Source organism: Rhinatrema bivittatum, chromosome 4 (assembly GCF_901001135.1).
Source record: "Rhinatrema bivittatum chromosome 4, aRhiBiv1.1, whole genome shotgun sequence".
Lineage (NCBI taxonomy): Eukaryota > Metazoa > Chordata > Amphibia > Gymnophiona > Rhinatrematidae > Rhinatrema > Rhinatrema bivittatum.
Window position 1 is genome coordinate 108,680,654 of NC_042618.1, and position 14,602 is coordinate 108,695,255.

The 14,602-nt window shown below is 42.7% G+C and overlaps 1 long non-coding RNA gene across 6 annotated transcripts in view; it reads left to right on the forward strand.

Annotated features, from left to right (window-relative positions):
* Positions 1-14,602, forward strand: part of LOC115090054 — a 68,259-nt gene that overhangs the window by 1,679 nt on the left and 51,978 nt on the right. For 2 of the 6 annotated variants that reach the window (XR_003856296.1, XR_003856295.1), the window contains exon 2: positions 11,833-11,920. The exons of the other annotated variants lie outside the window; for them this stretch is intronic. This is a non-coding gene — a long non-coding RNA (uncharacterized LOC115090054). The remainder of the gene's footprint in view (positions 1-11,832; positions 11,921-14,602) is intronic. 6 annotated transcript variants of the gene reach the window in all.

Here is a 14,602-nt window from a genome sequence, read left to right on the forward strand (position 1 = left end):
ACCGCAAGCGGGACAGCCCTGCAAGCAGCTGCACTTACTCCAATGCCAGCAGGCCTCACCATGCTGGAATGCCGCCAAATGACACGATGCAGCAGGACTCTGCCAGGTTCGCCACCACCGGACCTCCTCCGAAGGGTGCACGCGTCCGAAGTCAGCTCTTTTAAAGGGCCCACAGTAGGAAAAGCCCACAACACTCTTGGATGATGTCACAACTCTTCGTCCTATGAAAGAGCTTCCCCAACATTCCCGCTCTGCTTCAGCAAATGGGTCATTTTGCCTTGTCTTCAGCCTGAGCCTTGCTTTTGTCTTCAGCTGCAGTCTTCGGCCTCAGCCTTGCTTTTGTCTTCAGTTCCAGTCTGGTCTTTATCTCTAGACTGGTCTTCAGCCTTAGCCTGGTCTTTGGATCCAACTGCATTTATAGACCTCTGGACCTTACCTTAGTCTGACCTGTGCAAAGATTCATTTTCCCGCCATCTGCACAGATGTTGGGGCTCTGCCCAAAAGGTTACATCAACTGCGTCATGGCAAGAGGGGCTCACACTCACACCGCTCACAACAGGAGGGCATTCCATGCATCTACCACCCTTTCCGTGAATAAATATCTCCTGACATTGGTCCTGACTCAACCCTTTGTAACTTCATATTATGACCCCTTTTTCTACAGTTTTCTTTCCCTCGAAAAAGGTTTGATTCCTGTGCATTATTAATACCTTTCAGGTATTTAAAAGTCTGTATCATATCACTCCTGTCTCCCCTCTCCTTCAGTGTATACATATTTAGTTCCTTCAATCTCTTCTCATAACTCTTTTGGTGCAGACCCCACCACTGCTGCTGCCTTGTCACTTGCTTCGCTGCACCCCAAATGCATGATGCTGCACTTCTTTGCACTGAATCTCAGTGGCCAAAACTTCAACCACTCCAAGTTTTCTTATATCGCTTTTCTTTTTCTTTACTCCTTCAGGTATGTCCACTCTGTTGCAGATCTTAGTGTCATTCGCAAAAAGACAAATTCTTCCTTCTAACCCTTCTTTAATATCACTCACAAAGATATTGAACATAACCAATCCCAGAACCGATCCCTGAGGCACTCAACATCACTCTTCTCTCCATGGAGTAGGTTCCATTTACAACTACTCGTCGTTGTCTGAACTCAACCAATTTTTGATCCATCCTACCACTATGGAACACGTGTACAAACTTAGATTGTGAGCCCTCTAGGGACAGGGAAATACCTATAACACCTGAATGTAATCTACTTTGACGTGCCCGAAAAGCAGAATATAAGTCAAAATGAATATGCCCGCACTGCCTCACGCTTATAGCCTCCATTACCCCCTGAAACCTTCCCTACCATACAATTCATAACATGCACATCAACACAACCCCTGACACACTGTGCTATACACACATACCCCATAGCCACACAGACCTCTGCCACAAAAATGGATATCCATACACGTTTGGCTACAGCTTCCAATACACAACCAGCCTTGCCTGTTCCCAACTATGTCTCTCACGCTCTCCACAAAGATGATGTCCCACACATTAACATTATGATTTCTTTAATATTACTGTTTTTCACGTGACATTTCTTTTTTTTTTTTCTATAACATTTTTATTGTGTTTTTAACAACATGGAGTCAAAGTACCCAGAATAGCAAACTATAGTCATAAGCAAAATATCGATCAAAAATATTCTCCGTGACACAAGACAGAAATACATAACTTCACACTAAAACCTTAACTCCTTGTCACTTTTTCCCTCCCTCCCTTTCCTTCCCTGTAGGAACTCTCCAACTGCCAGTATTAGATCACAAATTCCAATCCTGTCAAAGGAGTTATGTTCACCCTCTTCTGAATCCCTTAAGTTCTTTACTCCTCCATATTCTCTTAACAAGATATTAAACCATGCGTAGATAAAATGATTTCCTTCATAGATTAAGAATGGTATTATTCTTTGCCAGATGAGAGAGAACATCCAAATATTCTTGCCATATCTGTAGCATAGCTTCCAAGCGCTTTTCTGAACTGAAACTTGCAGACAAATATTCAAAAACTAAGGGGCCAATGCAATACAGTGCGCTCAGTTGTGTGCACTGTTTTAACCCGCTGTCGGACTCGGGTTAAATAGGCGCTAATCCACCCCCTAATGCAATAGGGAGATTAGCGCCTATTTAACGCGCGTCTGACGCGGAGTGAATGAGTTAATGCTCATCACATGCAAATGCATGTGAATGAGGCTATTACTCATTCACTCCAAATGCAAAAAAATAAATGTGCGTCTCAGATGCACATTTTATCGCTCAGCTATTAACGCCTGGAGTAGGCGTTAATAGCTGAGTGCACTGAAAAAAAGTACAGAAAAGCAGCAAAAAACTGCTTTTCTGTACTTTTTAAAAAGTAAAAGAAAAAAAAATCTCTGCCGGTCGCTTTGAAGACCATAACCAGCCGGCTGCAGTAATGAAAACAGTCGCCAAATTTATTGGCGTCCAGTGTTCATAACTGGCAGACCGCCGGTAATCACGGGGTCACGTTAGCAAGGAGGCGCCAAGGTCGCGCTATCAACCCTAGCGCCTCTTTGCTAGCGCAACCCCCTAATTTGCGTATTGCATGGTGCCCCCCTTGCAGGCGCCATGTGTGCGTTAAAAAAGTGGGTGCTGAAAAGTCAGCGCCCGCTTTCCGCGAATACTATTGCATCGGCCCCCTAAGAATTTAATCATCCTCATTTTCCATTGACCGATATTGGGGCTCAATACCTCAAAACAAGTGAACAAAATGGTTTTCTTTGCCACCGATGATGCTTTATCCAAAAATAACTTCCTACTTGGTTTCAAAACGCGAGTGAGATTGTCATAATTACCAAAAAGCCAGATCTTGGGGTCCATAGGCAAACACACTTTAATTACCATCTCTATATAAGCCTGTAAATTATTCCAAAATGCCTAGATCTTTGGGCATTGCCAAAAACCATGAATATAATCTCCAGTTTCTAGACCACGTTTCAGTCTAGAAACACAGGTGTATTGCAAATTGTGGCTTGGAATACTCTTTCCTGTGACATAAAAATTTAAATTGTTTCCCTTAGTAATACATTCTCTGTAGATCTATTTTTTGGAAACATTGTTGAAACTCCTGCCAAGTTAAATTAAAATGGGATCATTTGGGTCCATTTACTAAAGATTCAGCAAGGTCATCCCCTGTCTGAACGTTCAATAACATACTGTTAAACTTGGCCCAAGAAGGCTTAACTCTTTTATTACTTATTAAAACTTCCCCCATATCCCCTAATTTATCAAATTCTGCATTAGTATGAAGCAGATTGGATACATAGTGTCTCACTTGTAAATATGCATAGAAATCCTTATGTGGTAATTGAAACTTGGATTGTAATTTCTGAAAACTATGCAATATGTTAGAATCTCCCAAAAAAGTTGATGAACTCATTTAAGTCCTTTCGCAGATCAAGACCTAAAAACTGGGCTCTCTAAACCAGGTAGAAATTGTGGGTTTGCCTGAATAGAGATATATGGAGAGACCCTGTCTCCCCTATATGAACATTTACACAAAGAAAACCAAACTTTGCGGCAGGACGTAAGTATCAAGTAGTCCCTAAAGTTTCCTGGAACATCTTTCTCTGTGCCCTAAATCAAAGAGTTTAATGATAAGGGGCCTAACCAACTTTGTAATAAATTGTAGAGGTGTCAAACATCCAGTAACGTACTTGCCAAGGTATATTTCTGCATGTTTGGGCATTCAAACATCCTTTGCCAAAGGTCTCATCACTTACTCCAACAGGATTCTCGCTTTCTTCCCTTTCCACAGGAACTTTCTGATATTCCTATTTATGACCCTAAGATCCTTCCTGCGAAGCCAATTGGGGAGAATTTGTAATACATATAACCATTTAGGTATTTCCATCATTTTTACTAGATGAATTCTGCCTATTAGAGAGAGGGAGGTCTCACCACTTCCAAAGGGATCTTTCTGTATTTTTCAGTAAAGGCTGAATATTCACCTCATACATATTTCCACGTGACATTTATTTGCTTTCTGTAGTATTATTATACAACTAATAACAATTACAATGATTGTACTAAAAAGGTATAGAAAAAATATTGACATAAGAACATACATAAGAACATAAGACTTGCCATACTGGGTCAGAGCAAGGGTCCATCAAGCCCAGTATCCTGTTTCCAACAGTGGCCAATGCAAGTCACAAATACCTGGCAAGTACCCAAACATTAGACAGATCTCAAGCTACTATTGTTTATTAATTACCATCATAGCAGTTTATGGATTTATCCCCTAGGAATTTATCCAAACCTTTTTTTAAACCCAGTTACACTAACTGCTGTAACCACATCCTCTGGCAATTAATTCCAGAGCTTAACTATGCGCTGAGTGAAAAATAATTTTCTTTGATTTGTTTTAAATGAGCTACTTGCTAACTTCATGGAGTGCCCCCTGGTCCTTCTATTGTCTGAGAGAGTAAATAATCGATTTACATTAACTTGTTCAAGTCCTTTCATGATTTTGTTGACTTCTACAATATCCCCCCTCAGCCATCTCTTCTCCAAACTGAACAGCTCTAAATTATTTAGCCTTTCCTCATAGGGCAGCCGTTCCATGCCCTTTATCATTTTGGTCGCCCTTCTCTGCACTTTCTTCAGTGCAGCTATATCCTTTTTGAGATGCGGTGACCAGAACTGCAGACAGTATTCAAGGTACGGTCTCACAATGGAGCGATACAGAGGCATTCTCCGTTTTATTTTCCATTCCCTTCTTAATAATTCCTAACATTCTGTTTGCTTTTTTGATCATCACAGCGCACTGAGCTGACATTTTCAATGTATTATCCACTAGGATGCCTCGATCTCTACTAAAACAAGTTAAATCACATACACCCCCTACCTCCTTCCACACTCTCCAGCAGGCATAGGTGCTCACCCATTCTCCAGCATCATATGGTCCCAAAATCCATCTACAGAGAGACACTAGTGTATCTGTTGTTTGTACTGATGTTAGACTATCCTTTCATCGTATCCCGTTTTGAGGCCTTTGTGGGGAAAAAAAGAAGAATATCAAATGTTTGGAAATAAAGAAACAAAACACTCTTACTTGTCACCCAGTAACATGCATGCACACGTACACCTCAGCCTCCCCCCCCCCCCCCCGGAAACTTGCACAACATCACCATCACACCCTTACACATTCCACACATACACATTATTACTTCTGGGGGAATTCTGTGTTGTGCAGAATTCCCCTCCCGTGCAAAATTCAGCATTTGCCTCTCAGAGCAGGATCAGGAAGCAGGAGCAAAAGCAGCAACGGCAGGGGAGGTCTGCGAGGGCTGGAAGGAAGGAAGGAAGGTGTCAGCTGGAAGTGAGAAAGGAGCAGCAGCCTAAGTGGACCAGAAAAGAGTTGGGAGGGTCAGGGTTGGACCAGGGAGGCTGGAAGAGATGAGCTGCATCATCCTTGCACTGCATGCCCTTAACAAAGGAGAGAGCAGTGGGGGTCTGGTGGAGCCTGAACCAGCGACGTAAATAGCAAGTTAGGGGAAGGAAGGTGAGAGCTTGGGGGTCTTGCTAAAGAGGAGCTGGCAGATGGAGAGAAACCTAGGGGTGAAAGGAGATAACTGGGGGAGGGGCACTCTTTCTGTCCCCACACCAGGAGTCAAGCGTGGTGGGGGAAGACAGAGAGAAAGATTGGGATCTTGCTAAAGGGAGGGCAGATAGAGAGAAAGCTAGGGAGTCTTCCTAAGGTGAGAGGAGAGAGCTGGGGAGGGGTTCAAGCTTCATGAGGGACTTGAGCCTGGTGGGACAGAGAGAGAAATCTGGTGTATGGACAAAAGGGATGAAGAGGGGGGAGAGGGATCAATCCTGGAGGAGGGCAGATGAGGGGGCGATAGTGAATTGAGGAAGTGACCCAAAGGAAAGGAGAGATCAAGCAAGGGGAAGGGATTCAAGCCATGAGGAAAGAGCCATTTAGAGGGGATAGGCCTTATGATGGGACAGATTTTCATAAAAACATAAACATTTTGCTTCTGTAAGTAGTTGTTTTTTCTGAACAAATAACCCTGCATAATTTTAAAATATTATGCACAGAATCCATTCAAAAATTTTTGTGCAGAATTCTCCCAGGAATAACACAGACGCACACATTCCAACACCACACATACCAATTTCCTCACCTATCTTTTAATATGTATGTGTCACCCCCTTGGGATAGCCCTAGGTCCCTGCTTAGAATTTATATCTCAGAGAGCTTTCCATCTTTTTCAGCCCTCCCCAACCTGGAAAACTGGGGGTCCCCTCTAATAGGATTCCAGTTTGGCCTGCTGGGAAAGCTTTGTGCACTTTAAAATCACCATGGGGAGCTTTACCCAAACACATGAGATAAAGGACACCCTTGGGACAGAGAGTCAGGTATGGGAGGAATGTTGACTGGATGCATGCCCTGAAGAATAAGTAAGTTTGTGTGCCCTTGGGATCTAGAGCTTCCCAGGCAAGGGTTACATATACAAAATTCTCTGAGGAAGTTATAGCCATGCCGATGTTTGTAGTCTCACATTGAATTCTGTGAGATTCAGTGCAAGACTACAGGCATTGTAATGGCTCACACTTGTGAGCTTGAGCCTTGCCGATGTCTGTTCTCATGCTGAATCTCATGAGATTCAGTATGAGAATACAGGCATTGTCACGGCTCAGATTTGCAGAGCTATGCCATGCCTGCTGCAGAAGTGCTTCCAAGAGGGTGTACGGTAAGTGACGGGGGGGGGGGGGGGGGGGGGGGGGGGATTTGAGGCTGTGGGAGACAGAGGTTGGCTGTTGGGGTTTTGATTGTAGGGGCTGGGAGTCCAAAACTGGCTGTAGGGTTCCGAGGCTGCGGTTTCTGGAGTTGTGGGAGGTAAAGGCTGGTTAGGGGCTGGGTGAGGTCCAGAGCTAGGGGCTGGGATCTCTCCCTATTCTTGGTCCTCTGGTAGGGAGAAAGAGAGAGAGAGGAAGGTATAGCTTGCTGGGCATGGAGAAAAAGAGGGTTGGGGCAATACCAGAAACATGACCGCAGAAAAAGACCATGTGGCCTATATAGTTTGCCCATCCACACTAACTGTTCAGCTTTACAATCCCTCTCTCCTCTGTTTATCCCATGCTTTCTTAAATTCAAGATACTGTCTTTGTCTCCACTACATCCATGGGGAGGCTGTTCCATGCATCTACTACCCTCTCTGTAAAGAAATAGACCCAGGAGTAACCTAAGGAAATATCTCCTTGCACCCTTGTTCTGGAGCCTCTTTTCCTTTGAAAAAGGTCAGCTTCAGGTGCATGGAAAACTTGGAGGTATTTAAATATCCCCCCTATCCTGTCTTTCCTCAAGGATATACATGTTTAGATCTTTGTTTATCCCCTAATGCTTTGGAAGGAAGATGATGACTGACTGTTTAAATAGCCACCTTCTGGACCGACTCCAACCAGTTTATATTCTTCTAAAGGTGCAGTCTCCAGAACTATACACAATATTCTAAATGAGGTCTCACCAGGGACCTAAACAGGGGCAATATCACCTCCTTTTTTCTGTTGACCATTCCTCTCCCTGTGCACCCAAGCATCCTTCTGGCTTTTCCCACCACCATAGCCACCTGTTTGGCCCCCTTAAAATCACTCCCACATTCGCCCTCTTTGATTTTTGCAGCCCTATGCATAACACTGCATTTTTTTTTTTAGCATTACAGTTTACTTTTCAGACTCTAGACCATTCCTCGAGCTTTGCTAGATCTCTGGTCTGATAGGCAAGGGGTTGGGGGAGCAAAGTACCATGTGGGTGGGGGCCACAGAGCCCCTATGTTGTTCTTGTGGGGTTGGGCTGAGTGTTGTGTAACAACCCCTCCTCTTCCCCCATTCTTCGCAAGAACAATGACTGGAGTTCAGCAGTCCCCCCACATACTCTCCACAATGATGAGGACGGGGGCTTGGCTTAGCATGGAAGGAGATTTAGTTCTGCTTCTAGTTTTCTTGTTTTGCACTGTATGCAGTGTCTGGGTTTCCATTTCAGTTTTTGTCTGAACATTTGTAGTTTGTGGGTGTACTTTTGGGATCTGGCAAGTACTTTAAACCTGTATTGGCCATTGTCTGAAACAGGATGCTGGGCGCAATGGACTTTGGTGTGACCCTGCTTGACATTTCTTATGTTTTGTGTGGTCAACCATTCTCTGTTTGGTGGAGGTCTGTCTGTGTTCTGCAGGTGTGATTGAGCTGAGGTATTCTGCTAGGGTGTAGGTATCTGCACCAGCCTTGATCATTGTGTTTTCTTAACAGAAGATGTATTGATGTTCTAGGGCCTGGTGTAATATTTGCAGTGCTGCCTTCTTATAGGTAGGGTTATTGTTGTTGAGTCTTGAGAGTTAGTGTTGCTACCATATGTTATAGCAAGTTTGCTTAACACGTGCTCAGCGTTTTTAATTTTTTTTTGCGGATTTTGTAGTATTTCAGAATATACCGGCTAGTGGAGGGAATTTGTATTTCTTAGATGATGCCAGAATCTGAATTTTTCTTTTGTATGTTGAAGTATACAGGAAAAAATCTTGCTCTGCACCCATTTTTGGAAGACTGTGTGTGTGTGTGTTTCTGTGGCTATAGAGCAAACATTTACAGAACCGTAGGTACAGGACCAATATTTGGTTTGTCTTGCACATACATTGATGAGAATGAACTTCACTCTTAAACCAGGGTATATTGGGTATTATCTCACTCTGTGGAGGTGAGATTAGAAGTCCTTTTTAATCTGGTGAGTGGTGCCCAAAGAAGTGGGACTGTTTCTCTATCTTTAGGCCACATTGTTTTGGGCCTCAGATTACATCTCTTGGTACTTGATCTTCTTTCCCTCCATACTTAGCACAGAATAGTTACTTAATACTGAAATTCCTATTAGTAAAGACTGATATTAACAGTAAATGTAAAGTAAGAAACTGGCAGTGAGGACGGTGGGTGGAGTTGGGTGCAGAGGTTGGTTGTTCCCCCAGGCAAAAAGGCATTCCACTGCCCCTGGATTTTAATGTCATCTTAGTGCAACTGAGGAAACCCCCATTTGAGCCTCTAGAGTCAGCATTGCTGAGGTTTCTCTCATGTTCCTTGTTGCCATTCTTCTGCCTACATTCTTTCTAACACCTCACATGCATAAAGGAGAAAAGTCCCTTCGGAAATTTGTGGGTGCTTTCCACTGCAAGAGTAAACACTGAACGCTGACAATCAGCAAAGAGAAATTGGATTTTATTAGTAACATCTCATGGAGCAATTCAGAGTAAAGTAAAAGCAGAGCTCACTCATCTGAAGCTGTGCAATGGCTTATATACATTACCTGCACTCCAATGGGTTAGTTTCTTTGTAAGTATAACATTTTCTAACTGGTTAATAATCGTATCTCATATACATTAATACTGCATTCTTGTAAGCTGAGTCCAGAAAGCAGAAGTGAAATTTAATGGTGAACTATTAAATTATTTCAACAGCCTCGGTTCTTTCCACAAGCCTGTTCAGTTCAGTTTTATTATGCTGCTATTATCTTTCTGCTTCTTCACTGTCACTAACAGGTCTGTCACCACAGAGAACCCCTCAAAGCACGCTTACAACCTGCTGAACTGCAAAAGGGCTCCTTGCCTATTACTTGAAGAGAACACAGCCACATCATCGTGCTTCTCAGCTATTTGCGCCTTATGATCCTAATAGACTGGGAATAGCAGTTGCTAAATGTATCGTTTCCAACTGGGTAGCAGACTGTATTGTGCATTGTTATGTGGTAGCTGGCCTTCGGATTTATTTTATTTATTTAGATTTTTATATTCCACTTTTCACACTTTTTTTTTCAGCATTTCAAAGTGGATTACATTCAGATACTGTAGGTATTTCCCTATCCCCAGAAAGCTTACAATCTGAGGGGATCATTCATCAAAGTGCTATATGGCGTTTTCGCATGCAAAAAACACCTTTAACGCATGCGAAAGCACCATAATGTTTGGTGCGATGCAAATGAGAAAACAGAGGAGGATATTGGGGTCTCTCTCTCTCTCTCTCTCCCCTCTCCCTCTCTCTCTCGAGAGCACCATACTGTTGCCCCAACTGGTCCCATGGAAATCTCCCTGATTAATATTTTAGTGCTGTAGTCATTACTCCTGCTAGCAAAATGTTCCAATTTTACCACTCAAATACAAAAAAAAATATGGCAAACTTAGATCAGTGTCCATTTAACTTCCCCTCACCCTACAAATGATACAATTAGCTTTTTAAAATGCTTAATGAGTTATGTCAAACCAAACGTTTTGTACCCTCCTCCCGTTGATTCATCCTACATGCCCTAGTGTGAGGACTGCTTTAGAGATGCCCCCTTGTTTTGTTTATAGCCTTTTGGCATTTGTATTATAGCACAAGAATTATCTAAAATTATTGTACACAAGCTTTTGAAACTACATAGATTCCTTATTCAGATGTCACATCAGAAATATTCACATAAAGAGGAATGTGTAATAAAAGAAGTTTTTTCTTGTTCTATTTCTAAATAAGTCTTTCTTTAATTCACAATACCATTATTTTATTCCAGTGCTTGTCACAAAGAGTATTTACGGGTTTATAGTCCCTTGACATGATCGTGTTTCGCCAAGGGGCTGCATCGGGAGGAACCAACGAAAAAATCTATAAGATTAAAAAATACAAGTTATGAATTAGAACAAGGGCAACTACATAGGAGTGACTTATACAAATATTTAAAATTTACCTGCTAGTCCCATCTGAACTTAACCGGTACTATCCGTTACAGGTACGTCAGTTTCAGGACATTTCCCATGTGACCATTGTTCAGTGTGCATACACACACTGTCAGTTACTGAATTTACACACCCCATCACGGGTAAAGTTTACCCACTCAAATCCTTTCGACTTGCACTTCAGTCTGGGTAATATATATTATCCAGTGCCCATGTTCCCTGTTGTATGTGGGCAAAACTGCTCACATGCTGTGAACTCATGTAATTGAACACCACTCCTGCCTACATCAGGAACATCGGGAAGCCCCTCTGCTTATCCGCTGGCAGGCTAGTGGTCACCAGATTCTTGATTTAAAATTTTGTGTGATAGAGTTGGAAATTTTTCAGCTTTCCTGGTCCAGAGAGAACAAAAGTGGCTCCTTGGTGTCTAAATAGAGACATGGAATGGTCCTGTTTTTTCCTAATTTTTTCTAGTTTTTTTCATTTTATAATTTCGTTAACCTGTTTACTTCTTTTTGATTGCTTAAGAGTTTCTTTTTGGCTATGAGGCTCCCTTCAAACAATATCTCCTGTGATTACTAGCTTAACCTTGACGTGCAGTTTAAAGAACACGTCGTATGCAGTCCTGTGATTGGCTGATTATGTTCTTCCTCCCGATAGGCTTGAGGCCACGTGGTTTTCCCCTCCTCTTGACTGACAGTTCACTTTTGGCGCACTGCTTTTAAAGAGGAAAACCGTTTATATCACACTACATCGTATGAAGCATTGTCGCCAGAAATGCTGCCAAATTAGTGAGGTATAATCTTCCATGTTGTATACACAGACTTCTCTGACCCCAGTGATCCTTGCAATATTTATCTGCCTTTAATTACCCCTTTTTTTGTAGATACACTTCTAGCGCTTGTGTGTGTAATGCTTACATTATGCTTGCATTATGCTTAGAACACTGTCACATCTGACTATTTGTATGTACAATTGGTATGTAAATCCCTCCATTTTTTGTTTCTGCAGTTTTATATGTGTCTTATTTATGCTTATTTGTACTTTTAACCTGTGCACTATTAACTTCCTTGTAGATAGAAACATAAGAATTAAAATCCCAACAACTTGCCTGGCCTTTCATGGAATAGGCACCAGAGATGCTCCATGCTTGTCAGCCTTTCAGTAAGTATCCAATGCAATTGCCTCCTTGAGCCATCTGGTCAGAGTAGCCTTGGAAGCTGCTTTACCCTTACGGGTTCTGCCAAATAGTACATAAGAACATAAGAAATTGCCATGCTGGGTCAGACCAAGGGTCCATCAAGCCCATCATCCTGTTTCCAACAGAGGCCAAAACCAGGCCACAAGAACTTGGCAATTACCCAAACACTAAGAAGATCCCATGCTACTGATGCAATTAATAGCAGTGGCTATTCCCTAAGTAAAATTGATTAATAGCCATTAATGGACTTCTCCTCCAAGAACTTATCCAAACCTTTTTTGAACCCAGCTACACTAACTGCACTAACCACATCCTCGGGCAACAAATTCCAGAGCTTTATTGTGCGTTGAGTGAAAAAGAATTTTCTCTGATTAGTCTTAAATGTGCTACTTGCTAACTTCATGGAATGCCCCCTAGTCCTTCTATTATTCGAAAGTGAAAATAACCGAGTCACATCTACTCGTTCAAGACCTCTCATGATCTTAAAGACCTCTATTATATCCCCCCTCAGCCGTCTCTTCTCCAAGCTGAACAGCCCTAATCTCTTCAGCCTTTCCTCATAGGGAAGCTGTTCCATCCCCTTTATCATTTTGGTTGCCCTTCTCTGTACCTTCTCCATCGCAACTATATCTTTTTTGAGATGTGGCAACCAGAATTGTACACAGTATTCAAGGTGTGGTCTCACCATGGAGCGATATAGAGGCATTATGACATTTTCCGTTCTATTAACCATTCCCTTCATAATAATTCCTAACATTCTATTTGCTTTTTTGACTGCTGCAGCACACTGAGCTGACAATTTTAAATATATATATAGCCTGTATTTTCAAAATATATATATAGCCTGAATTTCAAAAAGGGATCGGTCACCTTCAGATATCTGAGAAGTACGCATTGGACATCTAAAAGATTGAATGTCACAGTAAAGAGAACACGTTCCTTCTCTGAGAAGGCTAGCAGTGAGATTGACTGATCCAAATGAAAGGGCAACATTACTTTTAGGAAAAGGAGGGAACTGGCTGAAAGGTAACCACTTCAGAGCAGAATGCCAGATAAGGGTCTCTGCAAGATAAGGCCTATAATCCCGAAATATGGCTGACAGAGCAGATGGCCACCAGAAAAAAACATTTTCAAAGAAAGATCCTTTAGAGAGAAGCCTGTTTCACAGGCTCAGTGTGTGAACCTACCAGTACCCTGGAGGACCAAACTAAAGGTCCTGCTGAGGAACTAGGAACCAAAATAAAAGCAGATATGCTTGCCCCCTCAGAGGAAGTGGGCTACATCTGGATGTGCAGCTACAGAATAACCTTTAACCAGACCTCTGTAGCAGGAAATAGCTTGAAATTACACCTTGCGGAAACTGAGTGCTAGCCCCTTATCTAGGCCTCTCTTAAGGAAGATCAGGATGACCAAAATGTCTGCCCTATAGGGTAAAACTGACAGCTTCTCACAGAAGCTCTCAAAGAGGTACCGTACCCACACATACACCTAGGAAGTTGAGTTCTTATGGGCCCTTTGCATTATTGCAATAACTAAAGGAGAGTAAACCTTCCTGTGTAATGAGCTATCTCAAGAGCCAGGCTGTCAAACAGAAAGAGGATGGATCCTCCATCGGAACTGGGCCTTGAAGGAATAGGTTGTGTTTGTTGGGTAACCAAAGAGGTGGCCCTGCAAGTAAGCTTACCAGGTCCACATACTAAGGTCTTCTTGATCAATTCAGAGCTACTAGTATCACTGTGGACAAGTGGTCCTCTATTCTTTTCACGGCCCTGCTTATGAGAGGTTAAACCAGGAAAACAAAAAAGTCTGTCCTTTGACTATGCCAGCATGCAGGCATCTATTCCACAGGAGTCCCAATCCTTCTGATGGCTGAAGAAATTGATGATCTTGAAATTCCTGTGGGTTGTCAACAGAGCACCCCACTGGTCCACTATTAACTGGAAAGTCTCCCAGCTGAGTTTTCATTTCCCAAGATCATAATGGTTTTTTTTCTGAGAAAATCAGGCTGAACATTTTCGTTTCCCATGATGTGAGCCATAACGAGGTGAGCCAAATTCTGCTCCACTCCCTGGAATAACAGATTTGTCTCCTGGGCCAAGCTGGGATTCCAAGTGCCCTCTTGTTTGTTCACATATGCAACTGCTGTGGCATTGTCAACCACCACCCAAACTAAATCCAAACTAGTCCTGGTTCCCAGCCTGTTTATGGACCATGAGGCTTCCTCTTTTGGTCCAGAGGCCCTGAGTCACCTGATCACAATGGTGAACTCCCTCTCCACCCACCTACTACACTTGTGTTATTACAATCCAGGAGGGTACTACAAATCAGTTCCTTTCAAAAGATTTGAAGGTGTTGCCTCCTACTTAAGGTTGCCCCTTACTAGGTATGGCACAGGCAGAAAAATGTTATAGTTCTGAGACTTGAGGGGGCCAACAGGATAGCAAGGACACCTGCAGGGGATGCATGTGAGACCTGGCCTATGGAATTAAGTCCAAGGTGGTTGCCATAAGCCCCAAAAGCTGGAGATCATCCAACACTTTGGGCAACTTTTGAGTCCAAAATGCTCGGATATGCAACCTGATTTTGTCAACCCTTTTTGGGTTAGGAAGACATCCTATTTTTGTATCGAACTGGGCTCCCAAGAA